This window comes from Mauremys reevesii, linkage group 10, assembly GCF_016161935.1.
Source record: "Mauremys reevesii isolate NIE-2019 linkage group 10, ASM1616193v1, whole genome shotgun sequence".
In the NCBI taxonomy this organism is placed as follows: Eukaryota; Metazoa; Chordata; order Testudines; family Geoemydidae; genus Mauremys; species Mauremys reevesii.
In genome coordinates, this window is record NC_052632.1 from 48393739 (window position 1) to 48409130 (window position 15392).

Genomic DNA, 15392 nt, shown 5'->3' on the forward strand with positions numbered 1-15392 from the left:
CGCACCCCCTACCTGTCCCCTGATAAACCTCTTAGACTCCCATGCCTATCCAATTGCTGCCTGTCCCCTGACTGCCCCTTGAACCTCTGCCCCATCCAACTCCCCTGCTCCTTGTCCCTTGACTGCCCCCGAACTCCCTACCTCTTCTCCAACCCCAAACCGCTTACTGTGCCACTCAGACCAGCGTATCTGGCTCCATGCAGCTCCAGACAGTTGCTGCCATGCTCCCCCATGGAGCCCACAGCCCTCTCCCACCCCCAGCACCTGCCTTCCAGATTTGAACACCTCAAAATTCAGGAGTGCTCAAGCTCAGTTTGGGCAGCTTTTACTTCATTTCTCCCAAATCAGTTTCCTGCAAGGTGCCAACTGAAGGTGTTGGAGAACAGAGAGATCAGGTGGCCTCCTAATGCCTGGAAAAGAGACAAAGGCCGGAGGAGGGAGTGTCAGTGCCTGTGCGGACTTCTGGGAAGTGCACGGTGTGGAAGGGAATGCTGTGATGCTTTGGAACATCTCCATACAAAGCTAGTCAGGACTCTGGGGGAGCCTCCTCTCTCGGAGCATACTGTCTCCAGGGCAAGAAGCTTACACCTTCCTGGGTCTGACCTCGGAGCATTCAGCATGCCCTTCCACGTCATGCACTTTCCAAAGTGAGTCTGCCCAGGCTGGTCCTGGGGCAACCAGAGGTCGCTGCACCCCAACTCCGCAGTCAGATGTGACTCTCAGCCAGACAGTAAAACAGAAGGTTTATTAGATGACGGGAACACAGTTTAAACAGAGCTTGTTGGTACAGAAAACAGAACCCCTCTGTCAGGTCCATCTTGGGGGGTGGGGAGCCCAGAACCAAGTTCTGGGTCTCTCCCAATTTCCCCAGCCAGCTCCAAACTGACACTCCCTCCTCTGGCCTCTGTGTCTCTTCTGGACAAGGAGGCCATCTGATCTCTTTGTCCCCAACACCTTCATTTGGCATCTTGCAGGGGAAACTGAGGCACCCACACAGTATTCAGAGAAAATATTAAGAACATTCCCACTTCATCACAACAGATGCAACAAAATATAATACTGTATACAGGGCCGGCTCTAGCTTTTCTGCCGCCCCAGGCAGAAAAGAAGAGCGCCGCCCCCCCCGAGCGGCGCCGACCGCAGCCCGAGCCCCCGCCCCCCGAGCAGCGCAGCGCCACCTAGCCCCCGGGAGGCGGCCCGCAGCTGGCTACCAGTTGGTCTGGAGGGGGGGGGGTGGCCGCTGCCCGCAGGAGAGCGGCGCGAACAAGCTGAGGAGCGGCCCCTCCTCTGCAGCTGGGGCAGGACCGCGCTACCAGCTCCGCCGGGGGGGCTTACAGCGGAAGAGCGGCGGGGGCAGGGAGCGCGGCCCGACCCCAGCTGCAGAGGAGGGGCCGCTTCTCGGAGTGCACCGGCGGGGACAAGCGGAGGAGAAGCGGCCCCTCCTCTGCAGCCCGGGCAGGGCTGCGCTACCAGCTCCCGCCTTTCCTCGGTAAGTAACCCCCTCCCCTCCCCACCCCAGGCGGAGCTGGTAGCGCGGCCCTTCCCCGGCTGCAGAGGAGGGGCCGCTTCTTGGTGTGCACCCGCGGGGACAAGCTGAGGAGCGGCCTGTCCTCTGCAGCCGGGGAAGAGCTCCCGCCGCTCTTCCGGTAAGCGGGCACATACACGCACGTCATTTCGCCGCCCCCTAAATTTCGCCGCCCTAGGCACCTGCTTGTTTAGCTGGTGCCTAGAGCCGCCCCTGACTGTATATTGAAGTAGGCAAGTGCTGCTTCTAACTTTCCACTTTTAATTGACCCTTGTAATCTTGTGGCACTGACGCGTTGTAGCTTCATTTTATATCGGCTTACAGGGCGGGAGCGGGGGGGGCACCACCATTTTGGGCCCCACCAAAAATTATACAAACCTGTCGCCTATGAGGGGGGATACCACCCCCCTCTGTATCCAGGCACTGAGAAGTAGACAGTGTCTCTGCAAAGAGCCAGCACAGTGAGAAGGCAGCAGCAGACAGAGCTGGGGGCAGGCACAGAGAGGGTACTGTGGAAGGAGCTCAGACCATGCTTCCTCGCTGGCACCCCATAGCTCTGGTAGCGTAGCCAGGAGGCAGCATTAGCAGAAAACGGGTGTGCGTGGGAGGGGGGGGAGGAAGGTGCAGCTCAGCTGAGCTCATATCTATCTCCCGGCTCCCTAAGGCCCCGCCAGCGCAGGGCAGAGGGGGCAGGAAGCTGGAGGGGGAAAATGGGGGTCCTTAAAACAGCTTAGCCCGGGCCCCGCGTCTGTGGGTTCTTACCGGGCCCGGTTCTCCGGGCTCTAACCCGGCCGCGGGCGGGTGCACGGGGTGCGAGGCAGCTCAGCCCGCGCCCAGCCACACTACCCCCGACGCGGGGGCAAGATCCCCACCTTACCCCTACGGCCTTGCCCGCTCCTGCTGCCGCGGCAGCTCCCGCAGCGCCAGGTCAGGTGAGTCTACTCAGCTGATTGGGTAGGGGTAGGAAGGCGAGGTTCCCCTGAGCACGTGATCGGCAGCGAGGGGCTGCCATGATGAGAAGGGCGAAGACAGGAGGGTAGTCAGCTGCTGCCGCCATCTTAGGGAGGTCGCTCGCGCGTAATGCTGAAGGGAGCAGATAGGGCGGGTCGTGACGGGTCGCTCGGCACCGGGAGCAGGTCTGACGGCTGGGTTGCTGGGGTATGTTTGGGGGCGAGTCGGGCGGGTGGGTAGCTGGAGGCAGGTGGGTCCCTGGGGGGCGGGTAGCTGGGACAGGTTTGGGAGGGGTAGCTTGCAGGATGGGTAGCTGGAGGCAGGTTTGAGGGCAGCTTAGCGGGTGAGTTGTGAGCATATATATCACTGGGGGTGATCTGTGATGAGCTGCCACCAGGCAGAGCCAGAGCTCCTCAGGGGGGCTGGGCTCAGAGGGTTTTGAGGTTACAGGGGATGTGGGGGAGGGAACTTGGGTGCATTTGACCCTTTTCTGAGTTTGTGAGCTGGGGTGAGCTCTGCTGCCATGAGAGGAGGCTGGGTCACCGGTCACAGTAATGCAATGTGATGAAGGGCATCAAAGTCACATAACTGAAATCAAGCTGCCACCATGTTGTAATACAATGCTCTGCTTTTAAAAGCATCTTTATTAACTTTTCTCAGCTCAGTAGACTAGAATAGAGGCAAGCTACCTTTGCCTTTACAAATGCAGTCATGTTACCAGGATCTGGAATGGTCCCCTGCCCTCATCTCAATGCCCTTTGCAAACAGCCCCTGGTGAGGTAGGTATTTTTGTTCCATCAATATAATGATTGGCCAAAAGTCACATGACAAGTCAGTAGGCTTTAATTTTGTACCCCCCTCAGAGATCAATGCTACCGTGCCTGTCAGTTCACAAATGTAAATAAATTATTTGGAATTAGGTTGACCAGATAGCAAGTGTGAAAAATCGGGACGGGGGATGGGGGAGTAATAGGTGTCTATGTAAGAAAAAGCTCCAAAAATCAGGACTGTCCCTATAAAATCAGGACATCTGGTCACCCTATCTGGAATGGCTGCAGTCAGTTCCATGAAAACTCTCCTCTAGCGACCCAGCTATGGCTGCTCAGCTCCTGTGGAGATCAGGCCACGGATGTGGGGAACATTGAATTTGTTTGGTAATTTTGTATTGCCAGAGAGCCAGGGCTATGTAGGGTGGCTATCAGGAGGGGATTTCGCCTGAGGCTGCATGGGCTGTTTGGAGAAATTTCTTTTTAAAAGCTTTTTTGATAGGGGATTACTAGGGAGTTGCACACTTCATTACTTCTGTAGGCTGTGCCTCCATCCCACCCCACCAGCCCCCTCTGGTGCCCTCCCATTCCCCTCTATTTCAGGGAACCACCTCCATTTCCTTCCCCCATACCATTGTCTTTGACTCCCCCGCTCCTCACCATGCCAGGGGGTTGGTGTGTTCCCCAGTCCTTCCTCTCCACATACGGGGTCCCCCATTCTCCACCTCCTATGTGCCAGGGGTGTGTGTCTCTTTCATACCTTTCTTCCCCTGTGGATTGGAAGGGACGGGCAGATGGTTGGTGCCATCTCGCTTTCTCTTTGCCTCCCTCACTATGGAGTAGGTTTGCGGGGAGGCAGCACACTCAGATGGAGGAAGGAATGAAGCCTCCTTTATACCCAGGGGTGAAAGTAATTTACAGGACTTACCGGTACTGCCGGTGTGCTGAGGGGGGCGAGGCCTCATCCAGAAGAGGCATGGCCTCAAGCCGAAGAGAATTTAAAGGCCTTGGGGCACTGGCTGTGGCTGGGCGCCCCAGGGCCTTTAAATCAACCAGGGGCTCCCAGCTGAAGAGGTGGCTGGGAACCCTCTGGGGCAAATTAAAGGGCATGGGGAACTCTGAGCTTTGCTGGGCTGGGGCCAGGATTTAAAGGGCCCGGAGCTCCTGCCGCTGCCTGTTGTGATAGGTGCTGTGAAAACACAGCAAAGCCAGTCCCTGCTCCAAAGAGCTGACAGTCTTGAATTTGGAACATCAATACCAAAACCAGCTTGACCTAGAAACCAGACTCATTCAAAAATTTTAAGGACTTAACATCTTTAGCCAAAGAGGCTCTACTCCTGGGGGAATTCTGTGCCACTGTGCATGTGCAGAATTTATACCCTCCACAGATTTCTTTGCTTCCCTGCAGAAAAATGACTTTCTGATGGGGAAGCAAAAGGAAGCCACAAGAATGGTCATGCAACCCTCCCCAGCAGTAAGTCTTGGGTGCCCAGGGCAGCTGGCAGAGAGGTAAATCACTGTGGGGTAGAGGGCGGGACTGGGGAAGACCTAGCTGGTGGCTCCTTCTCAGTGCCAGGCTCAGCTGCTAGTCCAGCTGGGCTGGGGAGGACGGGATTTCCTCTTCCCCTGCACAGCATCCATGGCTGGGTCAGACCCACCCCCAGGTTTCTTCCCCAGCTGCACGAAGCTTAACAAATTCCCCCCTTCTCCCCCCATCCCCCATTTCCTGCACCCATCACTCCTCAGCTGCAGGGGGAGGGATCCCTGCACAGGAAGCTGCTCTCCCATCCACCCAACCTCCATGCATCCAGGCACCCTCATCCCCAGACCCTCCCACCGAGCCTCACCCCCCTGCACTCAGAACCCCCTACGATGAGCCTCACTTCCCCTACACCTGGACCACCCTGAAGAGCCACCCACACCCGGATCCCCACCTCACTGATCCCTAACCAGCTCTACCTGGATCCCCACACCCAGACCCCCCTGCAAAGCTCTATCCCCATCCACATCCAGCCCCCCCCCCAAGCCCCAGCCACCTTCACCTGGACCACCTTAACCTGCAGAATCCCATTACTGTTGCACCCAGAACCCCCCAAGAAGGCCCTGTGTATTCAGATCCCCTCCATACCTGGATCCTCCACTAAGCCGCCTGTACCCAGATTGCCCCACACAGAACCCTCTCAACCCACAACTGGCTCCCCCCACACTAAGCCCCTCCACACTTGGATCTTACCTTGTTGAGCCTGCCTGCCCGCACCTGGCAAGCAGGGGCAGGTCCCTGGGGTGTTTCTGGGGCAGGCCTGGTCCTTTCATTGTGTGTCAGTTGTGTGCAGTCTCACCGCTGAGTCTGTGTCCACATTTATTTGACAAATAACATTGGCAGAATTTTAAAATATTGTGGGCAGACATTGATTTGTACAAATTAAAATGTTCTAATGATTTTTTCCTTAAGTAAATTACCTGACTTTCATCTTAATGATTTCTTGTCTGAAAATTTTTTAAACTTGGGATAAATGTATCAAGGAAAATTATGGGATTCTGCAATGGGATTCTACAATTTATATTAGGTAAATTAGATAGCAGTTAGTCCTGTGCGCTTCTTAGTCTTTCAAACCAGGATCTTTACTCCTGAGGGCATTCTGCACCAAAGAATTAAAAATTCCGCACCAAAAAAATAAAATTTTAGCCCATGAAAGGAATACCTGGGGTTTTAAGCTGCAAGCAAGGGCAGTTGGCCCCAAGAATCACTGCAAACTGCTTACATCATCCTTTAGGGTAGGAATTTGCTACTCATATCCAATTGCTTCAGTTTATTTATTTAATTAATTTATTTAGTTCTTTCGTTTTGTTTATTTGCTAGGTAATCTGCTTTGATCTGTTTGCTATAGTCACTTAAAATCTATCTTTTGTATTTAATAAACTTGTTTTTGTTTTTTCTAAAACCAGTGTGTGGCTATTATAACTTGGGGCAGAAGCTGTTGCATATCTCTCTGCACACTGAGGGAGAGGGTGAATTTCATGAGCTTACGCTGTACAGTTCTCTGTGCAGCACAAGATGGAATAATTTTGGGTTTACCCTCCAGAGGGGGTGTGTGCCTGAGGAGCTGGTAAGTGCTCTAGCTGTATAGCCTTCCCATGTTGGGGCTGGTCAGAAAGCCTGTGTGCACTTACAACAGTGGGCTGTGACCCTATGTGTATACTGATTGAAAGAGCAAGATTGGAGAGCTTAGCAACTTGTCACAGCAATACAGTGTGAGAGGGAGCCCAGGCTGGTGGGTGGAGGGCTCAGTGGTACCCCAGTTCCAGGCAGCACTCTGGGAGGAACCTATCAGACATCCTGAAAGAGGTGAGAGAGAGGAGGGATAGTCAGCTAAATAAGACCATTGTGTATGTAGGCAGCATCTGACACCCACCATCTCTCAACCTGGCCTAGCCAGAGCCTGGGCTGACTGTTAATGGATGTTTATCATTTTCTATCTCCTCAGATCCATCTGTTCTATTCTCTCACTCCTACCTCCGCAGGGCTGACTCATGCTGCTGTACTCAGAGAATGTCTGAAATACAGGTTCACAGGCAGGCAATCTGCTGTGGTAGAAAGAACTATTTATATCCCCTTTAAAATTGAGCACTCCAGAGCCTGTAGATTCTTTACCAAGGATTGGGGAGGAGTCTCTGTCAGACAATTGTTAAATCAAGATTGATGTTTTGCTAAAACCTCTGCTCTAGGAATTATTTTGGGGCAGTCTCTGGCCTGTGTTATACAGGAGGTCAGCCTAGATGATCACAATGGCCCCTTCTAGCCTGGGAATCTATGAATCTAACTATACTCCAACTCCTCATCACCTCATCCAAACCCTGAGTCTACAAGGCCCATGCCTGGCAGGTAGGTCAGCATGCTGATAGGGTACATTGCTGGAGCCTGTTGGGGGTAAAGGAAGAACAGGGACTGAATGGTCCCCATAGTTCTCAGTGGTCTGAATCACTAGAGACATCTGCTGGTGCAACACATGAAGGACTTGAACAAGCTTATTCCTGCTTGGGAATGGTCAGTGAGAAGCACCACAGCTGGGCAGTTAGGGGAACTGCACTGGTCAAAATATAAATTCAGAGGCACTCCTCTGAACTTGTTTTTCTTACTGCTATTTAACAATTAGTAGATACTCAAAATAAATTACCCTCACCTGGTGTCCTCTGCTTTCTAGTCCTGTTGATGCATGCATAGTTAAATATCAATTACCTACCATGGGAGATGCCTGGCTTTCTAACCCATTAGACCAAAATGTTAGTCATAGGATTACAGCTATGTTTAGTTATGCAGGAGTCATATTAGAGACTTATTATACTTGGTCCTTGTAACCTTTACAAGCTCTTATAAGAAGGTGCAACTGAGTCAGGGGTGGTTAAGTTTTAGGACTTCTCTAGACCAGAGCCTTCAGTTTGCTGTGGGGTTATTTCATATGCAGCCATTACAGATTAAAGTTATTCTCAGCATTTACTATTGCTATTTCCTGTGCAATTTGCTAATATGCTTTCCAATTGCGTAGATATCAATCTGACTGTGAGTATTCCCTGAAGAGTGTAAATGTGGTGGATTTTGCATGCATATCCCCAACTACTTTTAGGCGCTCCTCTAACTCTGCCATACGACCTGTATAAATCTCTCTCTGATGGCTGCAGGATTTTAATATTTGGAAGATAAAACTTAAATAGCTTGAGATGAGAAAATGTTAAAAAAAAAAATTCAGCTTGGTCACAGCTCTGAACTGATGTTCTGTGCAGAAGAGTGATAAGTGATGCAGTTTTGCTGCTGGAAATGTGTAATATAGGTCCTGTGCAATTTTAAAACCATTGGTCCAGCAGCAGTTTGGAGATTAGGACTCTGTCTTGCTGTTCTCACTTGGTCTGTTCAGAAGGCTTCAGAAATGTCAGAGAAATAATTCTTCCTCATGCAATTTGGTGCTTCTGGTAGAATTGTGGCATTTTCCACATTTTGCTTTGCCCCTACACCACGCGCGCGCGCTATGCCCAGGTCTACACTACAGAGTTTTGCCAGCACAACTATGTTGGTCAGTGTTAGAGAGCTTATTCCTTCACTCTCCCACTTCCCTGGTCCTTCTCACATGAACAGAGAGCAACAATACCCGAAGTCAGAAGGTGCAAACAATTCAATGTTTATTGGGGTGACCTTCCAACAAGCTTAAATCCAAGTTCCATTTTCCTTATTTTTGAATCCCAACTTACTTCCTGTTTGCCCCTAATTTAGACAATAATATTCACAGCTATATCTAACCAATCATTCTGCTGAAATTTACATAACCAATCCTAACATATTGTAACATGATTAGCTAACCAATTATATCCCACCACCTTAATTAGTTTATACCCAGCAAAATTAATTATACAGCAGACAGAAACAATCACAAAACCAGACAGAGACCATGCAAATAAACATACAAAACAATACAGAAGCGACTACATCTATAAAGACATAAGGGTTTCCCAGCTGTGTCTATTGATAAGTGAGTTCTTACCAGACAGAAAACTATTAAACTACATTTCCTTTTACATCTTCTAGGCTCTTCCCTTTCTCTGGAGGTGATAGATCGGATCACCTTCCTAACAGCCCCCGATTGCCTTATTTCAGTATGATTAAACAGGGCCTCAGACTGTCACAGTGAGAGAAGGCCCTTACACAGATTCTTTCTTTTATACCTCTATAACTAGCTAAATAATAAACATATACCTAAATTTTTTAAGTATAGGCCTTTACAGACAGGCTTGAATATCTATATCCTAACAGTCAGGGTGTGAGATTTGATCTCTGACCAACACAGCTGTGTCAGCAAAAGCCCCTAGTGTAGACATATCAGCCAAACTGCAGTTGTGCCAGTATATCTTATTTTGCTCTGGGGCATGGGGCTGGAATAAACTATGTTAGCAACAGTGCTGCCTCCATGCTAGGGGTGCTTTGTTGGTATAATATATCAGCGTAGCTACACTGGCAAAGCCATCCTAATATAGACTTGGCCTAAATGTACATTGCAACTGGAGGTGTAATTTGCAGCTTGTGTAGCTGCACCTATGCCAGATACTATCTCGCTACCTTTCTGAAAGTAACAGGATATGGCAGCAAGGACTGCACCTGACCCCCTGAATTCATAACCCTCATTACTCACCTGCACTGTGTCCTCATTGCCATTTTTAGCAAGCTCGCTCTCTTACTGCTAGTGCAGGTATACCTACACACATTGCACATTACTCTTCTGGGTGCAGTGTAGATGTAGCCAAAGCACACACTTCACCCCAAGAAAGGCACACAAAGCTTGTGCTGGTAGTGGAAAACTTGTCCATTCCATGTCTTAAAATCAACAAAGATTCCAGATTAGCAACTGGAAGGCAGTCACCGCTAATCTGTGGTTATAGGGTATGTGGTCAGTTCAATGAATCCAGACACAAGTCAGCTTTTAGCAAAGAGCTGATTTAACTAACTGGTAACAATCTACACACACTTGATTTCAAGTCAGGAGCAGTTGGTAACAATCTCAAACATGCCTTTGTGATGAGGCTGTGTTATTCTTTAGATGAAGTAGAGCTTGGTTTTAAGACCTCTAGTTAGGATGGCAATTCTATTACTCCTTGTAATCCAGTCACCTTCAGTACAAGGAGTTACAAATTTTAAATGCAGTAAGTGTTTCTGCATCTTGGCTGAAGGCAGGGCCAGTGGTTAGGATTCTAACCCAGGACTTGGGAAACTGGGGTTCAATTCCCTGCTGTGCCACAGATTTCCATGTGACTGTGTGCAAATTACTTTGCCTCTCTGCCTCAATTCTCTTTCCCCACAATGTGGATAGCAGCACTGTCTTGCCTTACCTCACAGGTGTGTTGTAAGGATAAATACATTGACTGTGCAGTGTTCAGATACTATACAGATAGGTCCAGATAAATACCTCAGATAGCTGCTGCTTCCTGAGCAAACTAGTTGAGAAGCTGCAGCCATCCTTAGAGAGGTATTATGTATATTGGATTCAGAATGTACAGACCCTCAGGGATTGTCCACGCTGGGAAATGTTTGACACATTAGCTGCATGCATATAAAAGCTGGTTTTGAACCAGTGCAACATAATCTGGTTTGTACTAGTGCAGCACAGCTACCATAGGTGCACAACACCCACTACAGACAAGCCCTCAAGTGGCAGAGGTTCAAAAGATTCACTTGATAGCCAAGGTAAAAATGGAGGCGATACCACTGTTCTGGTTTTTAAAAGTGGATCGTAGCTGAGTCACTAGTAGTCAGTGGAACTGCTTCTACTCCCAGGTTGGGTCTAAATAAAGTTTAGGGACAGATTTGGTTGAAGTTTTGACCAAAAATTAGCTCAAGTTCTACCTTTGAAAATTGGTGAATTTGGAATAATTTAAGGCTAACACTTGAAATATAGCCCCGTCCTTCAGTGATTTCAGCTCTAGGTTTGCTAATCTCGGTTGTCATCTTTGTTGGAGGGTGGGATGTTTTCCAGATGAACTTTCTGTAAGTTTGATTTTAGAAGCTTGTAGAAGTTTCATGAGAAACACATGCAAGTGACAGCCTGTTCTAAATTGTCAGGATAGAAAAGGCTTGGGTTTGCCAAAATTCCTGCAAGGTTTACTTCAGAGCCATCACTGCAGACACTTATTTTAAGATACCTTGGTTAAAACATTAAAGTGGTCCAGGTGGTTAGCTCATTGTCCAGGTGTAAAAGAGTGCATGGGAAAATATCCTACTCCTTGGAGGAGCAGGCTGGAACCTACAGCACGTAGATAATCAGCAACTTGGTGTGGGTTGCACATGTGGGAGCCTTGAACCAGGCTCCTACTGAACAGTTTGGTAGCGACTTCTGACCTGTACCAAACCTGATTCAAAAGGGATGGGTTTTTTTTTCCCTTGGGAAGCCAGCACACTTTCTACCATAGGGCAAGTAAAGTGAATAGATTGCTCTAGGTCAGGGATCAGCAACCTTTGGCATCACAGGCGGCAGGTTTGTATAATTTTTGGTGGGGCCCAAAATGGTGGTGCCCCCCCGCTCCCGCCCTGTAAGCCGATATAAAAATGAAGCTACAATGGTCAGTGCCACGATTACAAGGGTCAATTAAAAGTGGAAAGTCAGAAGCAGCACTTGCCTACTTCAATATACATTTTACCATCACTGTATAAAAATGGTTCCCAATTGTCGATGCAATCTGATTAATTTAAGAGCACATTACAATTAAATATTTCAATTCTCAGTCATTTTAAGACTTTGCCACACACTAGTTTGTCTGTACATCAGTTTCAGACAATCCTTTATAGCAATTTTACTCCAGGTCCTATGTGAAACCAATCAATCACTTCCTCCTCTCACCCATATCATTTTGTTTTAAGCTGTAATCAAAAGTGGCTTCATCTGCTTTAAAAGTCACAGAGCAGCAGCCACAAGTCTGCAGGTCTTAGGGATATTGTCCTGGTCAACTCAGTCAAAATTAATTACAACCTAGATGGGATTATGGTGAGGGGGCACGGCACGGCCCCCTCCATTCCCCTCCCCCTCCTGAGGTGCTACAGCACCAGCAGCTTGCACTGCTGTTCTGCTGTAGCCCTTAGGCGGCGGCAGCAGCAGCAGCAAGGGAGAGAGACGCGCGCTACGCGCTCTTTACGTTCAGGCAGGAAAGTTCCGGGCAGGGCCGGCTCTAGGTTTTTTGCTGCCCCAAGCAAAAAAAAAAATTTGGCTGCCCCCCTTCCCAGCTCCCCCCATACCCTCCTGCTGCCCTTCTCCAACCCCCAGTAAGCAGTTTGGGGGTTGGAGAAGGGGTAGGGGGTTCTGGGGGCCAGTCAAGGGACAAGGAGCAGGGGGGGTTGGATCGGGCAGAGGTTCGGAGGGGCAGTCAGGGGACAGGCAGCAATTGGATAGGCATGGGAGTCCAGGGGGTTTATCAGGGGACAGGTAGGGGGTGGGGTCCTGGGGGGAAGTTGGGGACAAGGAGAAGGGAGGCTTAGATAGGGGCTGGGGTCCCAAGGGGCAGTTGTCTCGGGAGGGGGTAATCGGGGGACAAGGACCAGTGGTGCTTGTCCTCCGAGGGTGGGGGTCCTGGGAGGCAGTTGGGGCAGGTGTTTGGGGAGGGGGCAATCAGCGGCCAGGGGCTGGGATTCAAAGGGCTCTGGGCTGCTGGCAGCCGTGGGGAGCCCTGAGCCCTTTAAATCCCAGCCGCCGCGGCTGGGATTCAAAGGGCTCTGGGCTCTCTGCCCCTGCGGGCAGCGCAGAGCCCTCTGATTCCCGGCCGCGGCTGAGATTTAAAGGGCTCTGGGCTCCCCACCGCAGCGGGCAGCCCAGAGCCCTCTGATTCCCAGCCGCGGCTGGGATTTAAAGGGCTCTGGGCTCCCCGCTGCTGCCAGCAGCCCACAGCCCTCTGATTCCCAGCCGCGGCTGGGATTTAAAGGGCTCTGGGCTCCCCGTGGTTGCAGGCAGCCCAGAGCCCTCTGATTCCCAGCCGCGGCTGGGATTTAAAGGGCTCTGGGCTCCCCGCTGCTGCCAGCAGCCCAGAGCCCTCTGATTCCCAGCCACAGCTGGGATTTAAAGGGCTCTGGGCTCCCCGTGGTTGCAGGCAGCCCAGAGCCCTCTGACTCCCGGCAGCGGCTGGGATTTAAAGGGGCGAAACCTAGCTCTAAATATTGGTGGAGCAGAGCCCCTGATTGTGAATATTCCTGGGGTTTTAGCCCCACGAGCCCATATAAGTTGGCACCCATGTTTGGCATACGGCCCACCAGGGTAAACCCCCAGTAGGGCAGGCCCTTTTGTTTACCTGCCGCATCTGCAGGTTTGGCCAGTCACGGCTCCCGTTAGCCACGGTTCACCGTTCCAGGCCAATGGGGGCTGCGGGAAGTGGTGCTGGCCAAGGGATGTGCTGGCCATGGCTTCTCGCAGTCCCCATTGGCCTGGAACAGCAAACCACAGCCAGTGGGAGCCGCGATCGGCTGAACCTGCGGATGTGGCAAGTAAACAAACTGGCCTGGGCCAGCCTGCCAGGGGGCTCACGTTGGTGGGCCACATGCTGAAGGTTTCAGAGTAGCAGCCGTGTTAGTCTGTATCTGCAAAAAGGAGTACTTGTAGCACCTTAGAGACTAACAAATTTATTTCAGCATGAGCTTTTGTGAGCTACAGCTCACTTTTTCGGATGCATAGAATGGAACACATAGACAGGAGATATTTATACATACAGAGAACATGAAAAGGTGGAAGTATGCATACCAACAGGAAGAGTCTAATCAATTGAGATGAGCTATCAGCAGCAGGAGAAAAAAGCTTTTGAAGTGATAATTAAGATGGCTCATTGGCCAAACCAGACAGTCTCTATGCAAAAGAATAAATGGACACAAATCTGACATCAGGAATCATAACATTCAAAAACCAGTGGGAGAACACTTCAACCTCTCTAACCACTCAGTGACAGACTTGAAGGTGGCAATTTTGCAACAAAACTTCAAAAACAGACTCCAAAGAGTGACTGCTGAACTTGAATTAATATGCAAATTAGATACAATTAACTCAGGCTTAAACAGAGACTGGGAATGGTTGGGTCATTACACTAATTGAATCTATTTCCCTATGTTAAGTTCTCCTCACACCTTCTATGGGTCATCTTAATTATCACTTCAAAAGTTTTTTTTCTCCTGCTGATGATAGCTCATCTCAATTGATTAGACTCTTCCTGTTGGTATGCATACTTCCACCTTTTCATGTTCTCTGTATGTATAAATATCTCCTGTGAGTTCCATTCTATGCATCCAAAGAAGTGAGCTGTAGCTCACGAAAGCTCATGCCGAAATAAATTTGTTAGTCTCTAAGGTGCCACAAGTACTCCTGTTATTTATGCTGAAGGTTGTGGATTCCTGCTCTAGGTGGTGGGGTACCAGTAGCACCACACTGGGCCACAAGGGGGTGCTCAGGACTGCCTACACCTTTACATGAGGAAGGTGCCTCAAGTGATGTAACTCAGGATAGGAGTTAACTAGTGATACTCCGACTGTAGTGGTTCAGGTGTCATATTATCAACATTGCCCTAAAGAGCTACAGTTGTGAGACTTTGTTGGTTCATTTAGTGTAGTGCTATAGACTCATTCAAAAAAAAGGACAGGGACATATTTTGCTGTGAGACTATAACTGATAAGATACTTAATCAGTTACAACTGGTTATGATAGTAAAACACTTGATTTAACGATGTGCTGCAAAGACATTAAAGAGCCACTTGCAGCTCATGAGCCTGTTTGAGGATCACTGATCTACATTCTTCACCAGTAGAAGCAATTACAAGAGCTTGTCTTAGGGCAAGACACAATAAGGAAGTAGTGAAGACTGGCTCAGTTTGGAGAAGTCTCACATGTATGCTCTTTGAAAGCTGCTTTCACAGCATAAGAACATAAGTGCAGCCATACTGGGTCAGACCAAAGGTCCATGTAGCCCAGTATCCTGTCTGCAGACAGTAGCCAGTGCCATGTGCCCCACAGAGAATGAACAGAACAGGCAATCAAGGGATCCATCCTGCCCGTTCCCAGTATGAATGGGGAAGCCATTCCTGCCACCCCCCACAGAAGCATGCAGAATAATCAGTAAGCTACCTGGTGATATTTCTACATAGAAATGAGTGAACCATGGATAGTCTGTTTAAGGGCTATTGCTGCCCTCTGTTAAGTGGTTGTTTTGAGAGAACTCAAGCACAGACAATTGTTCTCTTGGCATGTACTGTGTTTTATCATCCATTTTTAGGCTCAGGTTTACAGCAGAAAAACTACATTGAAGTAGCTTGCACACTGGGAAAGTAGAGGGATGATGCATCAATTGCTAAGTAGGGCTAGTCCTGCACCCTTTCCATTGCACCTGCACCAAGTAAGCCACAGCCATGACCTAACAGTGGGACTGATAACTGGGCCTTCAGCACACTCAATATCCTGTTAGCTCTGACTTAATATGTAGCAGGTTGGAAGGACAGTGCATGCAGCATTGCTCTACCCCAATGCTTTCAGAGTGCCCAGCCATTAGGTAAGAGGATATATTGCTCCTTGCATGTACAAGCTTTATTTGATGCACTGCAGCATTAACTCTTCCATTACTATAGGCTCAATTGTATTGGAATCCTGCCTGCA